We start from the raw sequence: 9,000 nt of genomic DNA, 5'->3' as shown, positions 1-9,000 counted from the left end.
AATACTTGTTTGAGGGGGCAGTGGGGTTTATACTTAGCTGAGGTTGTGTCCCAGGCTTGCAGGAAGGGCTGTGCTGGAATGGAGCTGGATTTCCTCTCTGCAGCCCTCCCAAGTTTCAGGGAGCAGGAGCATCTGTCACCACCTGCCTCCCTGGGCTGCCAGTTGCTCTTTTAGTGCCTCTCCTCTAATCTTGGGTGTCTCTGCTACCAGCAGGAATTTGGGTTTGGGTTTTCCTTTACAGTAGGTTTGATTCCCTCCTGGATGGAATATCTTCTTGGAGCCTTAGCAAGAAAGAAATGGTTTTGTTTCCCCAGGAACTAAAAGCAAAAGCAGGCTGGCTTCCCCTTTCTCTCTAGCTGGAGGAGAGAGCTGTTTACCTGTGGCCTCCCACTTTTTTGTGGTCTTATCACTGCCAGCTATCAAATGACCACAGCTCCCTTCTGAATGTGAAGCAGGCAAATGTCCCAGTAACCCAACAAAGCAGTCTCTGTTTTCTGGTTTCCTCAAAACAGTTCCTTAGTTGACACTTTTTTTTCCATGTGTATCTGATTCTAATTATTTTTTGATGAACTCCCTAAAGTCCATGTTTCTTGCAGACCTTTGAACTTCCTGGCACACCCAGCCTTTGCTCAGGAGATATGTTTATGGTTGGCTCTGAGTTAACCCTTTGGAGTCTGTGTTCTCAAGGAACTGGTGTACTTTCCTTCCCTTGTACAGGTGATGCTCAGGCACAGATACCACTGCTGGCAACCCAGGCTGATCTTGTGGTGTGTTTCAAAGTTTAATTCTATAGAATCAGATAAAGCTATAGATCAGATTGGATCTGTAAAACTTGACTGGAAGCATGGGATGGGCAAACAGCTCTAAAGACTGTAAACAGCACTCAGCCACCCAGAGCAGCAGGGAAAGTACTGCTGATAAACAGATTTCTCGGTAACAGGCTTCTCCTTTGACACAGATCAAGCCACAGATGCTGCAGGGTATGGTCATCCCCATAAATCAGTACAGCAGGAACATCTTTTGGGGATTAAATTTCCCATTTTCTCATCCATTTGCTTGTTCTTGATGTGCTTCTACAGATTGGGCAGTTGCTTTGTGTCCATCCTGAGAAGAAGGAGACAAATTCCCCCCCAAAGAACAGAAAGCGAGATGTGGATTGTGCCTGTGAGTACAAACTCCATCTTCTTCCTCCTCCTTCTCCCCAACTCTGGCTTGGGAGTGTAACCACTGACAGACCCTTTGCACAAAAATAAACTTTTATTCTGATAAGGGAAAAAACCTTTTGGTCTGATGGGGAACAGGGACTTGGGGCAGCTCTTAGGGAGATGTCACCTCAATTCCATCCCAGTGTAATGGGAATTCAGGGTTATCTCCTTCACAGGTGATGGTGAAAGCCAACAGCAGTGAGATTTCTTTCTCCTGCATGGCATCTCTCAGTAAACTGCCCTTGCCAGGGAGAAGCCTGGAAAGGCTTGGAGTTAAAGGGATTTTGTTTTGGAAGTTTACTTCCAGGCGAAACGCTTTCACAGAGAGAACTGCCCTGTGCTGCTGTCATGGCCTGACCAGTCAGACAAGTGCAATTGTTGTGTCCCTGGGACAATTGGTGCAATTGCTGCAGCTGTGACTCAGCTGTGCTCCTGTGCCAGGTCGCTTCTGGCACCCTCAGTCATCCCCAGGCTGCACAAAGGCCTCTCTCTCTCTCTCTCTCTCTCTCTCTCTCTCTCTCTCTCTCTCTCTAAGGTCTCTCGGGCCCTGCTGTCCCAGCGCTGCTCCTGGCAGAAGTTGGGATGATCTTGCTCAGGAATTCCTTGTGCAGCTGGTGGTGCTGAGCTCCTGCTGAGCCAAATGCCCACAGCAGGTATCACCTTGAGAAGGCACCTATGGGTGGGTCTTGAAACAAAGGCAGATTCTTGTTCTCAGGCTGTCTTAGGGAACTTTGGCTTTTACCCATAGCTGGATTCAATAATGACAAAAATCCATTAAGACAAGCCCTCCCCCTTAAGATGCCTGTGGCATTTTGCCTCCTGTGTCTGCTTTCTTCTTCCCCCTTGTCTGAATTTTGCTGTCAGCTCTGGATGCAGGAGCCTTTCTGCCTGCAGGTGCTGAGCAGATGCAAAGGGAATTTCTTGCTAACTTTGCAGTGAGGTTTGCTTGGCCCATCTGAGGTAGATTACAATTGTTTAACCCAGGCTAGGATTTTACAGGGTTAGCTGTTGCTTTACACAAGACAATCTCTGCAGAGGGAAGCAGAGGTGATAGCTGTGAGTGCAGCTGTGCTGTCTCAGCCTGGTTGTTGTGACGACTGTTAGAAGTGGTTTGCTTGAAGGGGGTGTTGAAAATGCAGTTGATTTCTCAATGTCTGTTCCCAACCACCCTCTTACTGTGCCTGCTGCCTGAAGTCATGTCACCTGTCCCCACTGTGACAGGCAGCTCCTCTCCTCCTCACCTGCAAAGACTGACACCAAGGAGTAGCCAGCTTATGTCCTCACCTCTCCAGTTGAGGTGCCAAAGGGTAGCACGTTTCTGGCTGATCAGAGCCAGGAGAAATGAAGCTTCTCCAGCACAAGCTTTCACCTGCATTAGCAGCCAGATTAAAGCCATTTAGGAGCTCCAGGGACACAAGCTGGATGTTAGCACAGGCATAACCCATATTTGCATGGCCATATCTGTGTCCTTGTGAGATTATAGCTTCCACATGGCATGTGACTGCAGCATGGAACAGCTCTCCTGGCTTATCATGTGTACACTTTGCTCTGCAGAGGATTGAGAGGGCCTTGAGTTCCCCTTGCAAATCCAAGGCTTTGTTCTCCCTTTCAGTGCTGGCTGCACTCAGAGCTCAGCCAAAGCCAGGGATATGCAAGTGGGAGGCACAGATGGACTTCTCTGGCCAGCCTTCATCTGAGGATCTTGCTGTATTTAGAGGTTGTCCATCAACCTGGTCCGCTCCTGCGAGATCAGGCATGAGAGAAGCCTGTGGCTGTGTCCTTCCCCCTCCTCTGGGAAACAACACTGCTTTCTCCTGGGAAGCCTCTCCTGCTGGAAGGGGCCATAAGACAGACCACATCTCTGGAAATCTATCACATTATCCTGCCTGCCTGCAACAGGAATGCTTTGAAAGGATGTTCTAATTGGATGGGGAAAATCAGAGTACAAACAGATTATGCCTCTCCTGTTTCTCCCCATGAAGGAAAGGAGCCCAAGTGCCAGTCAAACAGACTGTACTGAAACAGTGCACCTTAGGGAAAACTCTTCCCCTGACAGCTCTCCTGTGAATATTAATTTCTCTATTTGAGTGCCTTCATCTTCCAGGAGCTGTGCAAGTGCAAACATTAACTAACTCCTCTGGTGCAGCAGCTCTTGCAGTGCAGAGCAGGCATGGAGCCAAAAAGGAAGCAGTTGTGAAGATGTTGTGTGTCTGCTGCTGGTTGTTATTTGCTGCTTTGGGCAGATTTACCATGATTACCATGAGTAATGTGATGAACCTGGTCTATATAATATATGCAGGCATTTGATATGGTATTAATGTACTGATAGGTCACAGGAAGGAGAACTGATAAACATAGATAAATGTACAGGTATTCTGCATTGTACTTAAACCAACTGCCTGTACATGTGGTTTAGTTAAACATCAACCCCAAACACTGTTGCCAGATGCACTGCAGTGCAATGCTAAATAAGAATTGTAATGAGGAATGTTTTCCAGCAACCTGTTCTTACCAGGAGGGTGGTGAATGCTCCATTTGATGGAATGATTAATGATACTCAGCCACTGCTCGGACTATAGGGGTGCAGGCTTTGCTAACTCCATCTGGAAATTCCTTTCCTGGTGCTTGAGAGTGATGAAGATGATCTTCTCCCTACAGCTGGGTGCCTATTGGCTCCAGTTACCAACTCTTGTGTCAGGGGATGGGATCTGAAAGAGAATTTGGGCCAGTTACTGTTTCTGTGTGGCATCATTAGAGGCATCTGCTCTGCCAGAGCAGTTCCTCTCCAGTACCTGTAGGGAGTTGCTCATTTAACCACTTGTTTACAATTAATGTGGTCTAAACACAAGTGTGATTGGTGACCAGTGGCATGGGGAAACCAGAAAACATCTGCATCTTTTATCCACCTCTGGCACAATCAGGTGTGTTCCAAGTGTTCCCAGACTGGGAAACACAGGCAGCCAAACCCTCCAGAGTGCCCAAAGGGATAAGTGATCAACCTCTGGTGCTGGTGCTCCTTCTCAAGAGTTGTATTTTCTGGTGTTCCTGAACTATTTCAGTTCTCTAGATGTTTGTCTTCAACTTCTCAGCCAGCTGTCTGTGAGCTGATTGTTGGTGTTTGCCCATAGTTGCTTGAAGTCCTCAGGAACTGAAAGAGCATTATCAGCTTCCTCCACACTTCTTCAACTTGCAGCCTATGAGAAACAGGATAGTTAGAGGCTTTTGTTTTTATTGTGCTTCGTAAGTTTTTAGGGGTTTATGCAAATTAAAATAGGCATTATTAATGAGATGTTAATGAGCCCATCCCTTAGGTGCTACTTATAAAATCAAATCTGTAACAAATTAGGTATCTCTTTGTACTGAAAATAATTTGATTTCTTTTGGTAATCTTTTGGAAGATGAAATATGAACTCTCTAGGTGATACCAGCCTTGGTCACTTCCTCTCCCCAATGAATCAGAGAAGCCTGGAAAATGATGAGCCTGGTACACATTTCCCTGTTGGTGCTGCCTGGGGAATGGGGCAGGGGACAGCAACTCCCTCTCTGAGCCATGGCACCTCCAATTTCACAGCTTTTCTTGGTGGCAGAGGCTCTCAGTTCTCTTTATCTCCTTCCCCTGCTCCTTTAGAAGATGTTGGTGCGTGTCCCAGCAATGTTCTTTGTTTTTGTTTTTTGTGTCCTGGGGTTCCATGGGGTAGTGAAGTTCAGGCTGGTGGCAGCATTCAGGTCTTGTCTCTGTGCTGCCACTGCTGCCCTTTGCGTGCTCATCCTGCCTCTCTCCTCTCATACCTGTGCCTCCCATCCCACTGCCCTGTGCCTGACCCTGGATGCACAAAGGGTGGCTGCTGCTTGGAGTGCTGCTGAGTTCCCACTAAACACTGACTTCAGTTCATGGATTCTCTAGAGGAAGTCAAATTTTGGTTTTCATTATATTTTGGCTTTATTCAAAGGAAAAAGCAAGGAAGTTCCCCTCCAGCCTGCAGAATGCAGCTGTCAGGAGAAGTGGCTTCATTTCTCTTTCTTAAAGCTTTGAGTAGCCTGTTATTCTTAAAATAAACCCCAAAAAGGGCAGTCTTCTTTACATTATGCTTTGGGTCTCTTGTATGGTGGTGCAGGGGAGTAGCTGTAGTGAAACAGGCTCTGCTGAGATTGGCAGGAGGAAAAAAAAAGCAGAGCATGGATTTTATTTCTGTGATGTTCTGATTCCCTCCTACCAGCCTGGAAATGCTGAACGTGAGCCTTTGTCTGGCATATGGGGATTTGGAGAACTGTTGCTAATTACAGCAGTTGTGCTATCTTGCTTAAATGGCTTAAATAATATATTAAGTGCCTTTATGATCTCCCACAACATGCTGGAATGCAAAGAAGTGCATATTCTGCTGTTTATAGCTTATGGCAGGAGTAACTTAGAGAGCATTAATCTGCCCAAAAAATGGGGTTTGAGGATTTATTGCTTGTGTAACTCCCCGTGGGGTCTCTAGATGCTCAGATCCCCTTGTGCAGGGTGTTATCCTGAGGCAGGGCATGAATTTCCATCTTGGAAGGTGAAGTTTAATCAAAAGGAAAGACACTGTGGATGGCTGTAGGGATGACAGGGAAGAGTCATGGCACACTGCTGGTCAAGCATTGTGGACTTAGTTTCATGGCAAAGGTAAAAACTGTGGGACCTGGAGGAGACCACAGAAAGTCTCATTCTAACTTATTTAAGGAGCTTTCCCATTATTTTCATTAAAATCTAATTTGAAATTAGAAACATATTACTAAGCATCATGTCTAGAAGTGGGAGTGTTCCAGGGTCTAGATTAGTGCTTATCCAGAAAAAAAAAAGGTATTCTGTCTGCTCAGGAATCTTTTTTTTACCCCTTTTCATGTTTTTATTTAGCAAAAATTCTGTTAGTCATCTGTTTCTACCCAGATTCCTGTGTCTCTTGCTTCTAAATCTCCAATTTCTATTTCTGCTGTTGTACCTAATGTTTAGAGAAAATGTGAGAAGAACGTGCTGTGAATGTCTCGTTGCTGGATCTGGTGTGAGGAATAACTGTGGAGCAGCTGAGCAGTGCTAGCCAAGGGCTCCAAGAACCTGGGAGGGCACACATTGAGGGGGAACATAAACCACAAAGTGACAACAATGAAAAGATTGGCACATTCTGACCCTTAATCTGGTTTACTTTGACATAGCTCTCTGTAAAATCACAAGTTCTGTTCGAATATGCTACTAATTAGCAATATTTCACCTATCTGAAATTAACAGGCTCTGCAGAGTAGGAAAAAAAGAAGTATTTTTGTCTGGTTTTGCTTGCTAGTAGCTTGAAAACAGGGAGGTGAGAAACTTGTGTCAAATCTTGAAGTATAATTTTGCAATTAAAAGACTGAGGAGAAAGTGTGATCTGAAGACCTTCAGTTTCCTTGCCGTGACATAAAATTAACAGCTCTCTTCATTCTCATTCTGGTTTAATATTCCTGCAGAGAAGGAAACAGAAAGAACTCCCTGGGCTGGCTTCAGTGGAATGGAGGAGCTGTTACTGAGGCAATAACAGGGTACAGGCTGGGAGGGGTTTGGGCAGGCATTAGCTGGGTAATGTTTGCACAATGCTCTGGATGTTATAATGTGATATATATCTAAAGCTAAAAACATAGAGATGCTCTCTGGGAGATGGGAAACTGTTTGAAAGCACCTCCTGATTGGCTTTCCAGAAATTTTCAAGGTCGTACATGCACCAGCTTGCAGGGATGCACAGCTGGCACCTCATCACTAAAGCCAGAAGAATCTCAACTCAGAGGCTGTTAGTGAACTATGTGGGTAAAAATAGAAGGATAAATTGAAACTACCTGAAAGTGGAAGAAACAGCTGGGAAGTGATAAGAGAAAGCAAAATGAGTGAAGAAACTCTTGCCCATCATTGTGGTGTCCAAGTGCTTTGTAAGAACTTCAAATTGCTCCTTCCTTGAATATACCAATTTTCTTTTTCAAACTGTGACAACTTGGCAACCTTCATCTACCCTGAACTTGTCTTCTATTGCTAAGAATCTGCTCAAGAGTCTACTCCATACTGCAGGCCTAGATTTTATTACAATTGCTGGGTCAAAAGCTCTTCTGGGAGTACCTGGACTTTTACCCAGAGGCTGAGTGAGTACCAAAGGCTTTTATGGATCAATTAACCATTTGTTTTATAAAATAAATATACATGCAAATACTTAATATGGCAGGCAAAATTCTGATTAACTCCTAATGCTCTACCTTGCTGCGTGTGCACACTCAACCCACAAGAGTGGCAAAGCAAAATGTCAGAGCTACACGTCCAGCAGTGATCTGTCACGTTTGGGTTTGGGACCCATCTGGAACACACAAACAGGCACCGAGTGTTCAGCTGAAATGACAGGAAAACAACCTGGTTGTCAGTCCTGCAGTGGCTCTCTGCTGGATTCAGGGGGTGGGGTGGCTTGAGCAGATGGCAACTCATCAGACTGTTTTAGTTGCCTTCTTGGCTTGATCAAACAGTTTTTCATTGACTCTGATTACAGGCATGATGCCATCTTAGATAATGCCTCTTGATAAAGGACTTTAAGATCCTTAATTACTGTTATTAGACATTTGACACCATAAAATAGAGGTCTGCTCTTTTAATGCCTGTTTCACCCCTGTCTGTAGGGTGTCTGGAGCCCTTAACAAAAACAGGGAGGTGGAACTTTTAGAACCTGATCAGAGGTAATATGTGCATGCCAGCATAAAAATGTGTGTGTGCACATTTGGATATGCCATTGTCCAGAGCTCTTTCACTCTGTGTTGGGAGAGCACTGAACTGAGACATCAGCCTGTTGGCAGGGGCACGAAGGCTGGCAGGTTTCTCTGTTTGGGGATGTCCTTTGTTCAATGTTTGAATCGTGTGAAACCTTAATTAGCAAATAAGAAGCTTTGGCCTTCCCTTGCAAGTTCTGAAGCAGAATTAAGGGAAGTGCCAGGATGTGCCAAATGACACAACAGTTCTGGCTCTGTGGCTTTTGTTTTGCTCTGCTGCCCTGCTGTTTTGAGATGCGCTTCCCACTGTATCAGCTGCTGGCAAAATGTTCCCCAAGTTGGTCCGTGTTTGATGCTTTGGTGTCACTTTCTCTGTATGCAACAATCAAACTGCTGCAGTGCTGGGGACGCTGTGAGCAGCAGCCTTTGAGCTGAGAAGAAAGCAGCCCTTTCTTTGTAGGGGAGAGGTGCCCCATGGTGCGTCCCTGCCCGCTGTGTGCCATGCTCTGGGGGCCACACAAACTCCTCTTTCCACGAGGCAATCTGGGCCTTCCCAGAGCAGAGTCGACATTAGTCACTTCTTGCAAAGCCACTCCTTTCATTTGATCTTCTGCTATTAATTATTTGCACTTCCTCTTGTCACAACGCTGGTGTTTTTTACTGCCCTGTACAGAACTGCAGAGAAATCCTTTACCTCCATTCCAACACCACAGTGGTTTCTGTCTACAAGGGAGCACAGAATTGCTTTCATCAAATACATTTCTTCTCCCATTGTTTCCTGATGACAGATACTACTCTTAATCTACACAGAGACAACACTTTGAAATGGGAGATCTCTATTCCCATCAATTGTTGGTACGTTGATAAATCATAGCATGTCTCATTTTCTGAATGACACGTGTCTGGATTGCAGTCTGCCTCTTTTTTGTCACAGTTTTTCAGTGCTAACAACAGTCTTGCCAAAGCTCATCTGTTCCCTTAGTGTGCACTCCAGCAGGCTGATTAATTCTGTCACACTTTCCCTGTATAAGGCATAATCAAACAAGTTGATAGAAAAGCG

Source organism: Serinus canaria, chromosome 19 (assembly GCF_022539315.1).
Source record: "Serinus canaria isolate serCan28SL12 chromosome 19, serCan2020, whole genome shotgun sequence".
Classification (NCBI taxonomy): domain Eukaryota; kingdom Metazoa; phylum Chordata; class Aves; order Passeriformes; family Fringillidae; genus Serinus; species Serinus canaria.
The sequence above is the reverse complement of the archived record's forward strand: the minus strand, read 5'-3'. Positions refer to the sequence as shown.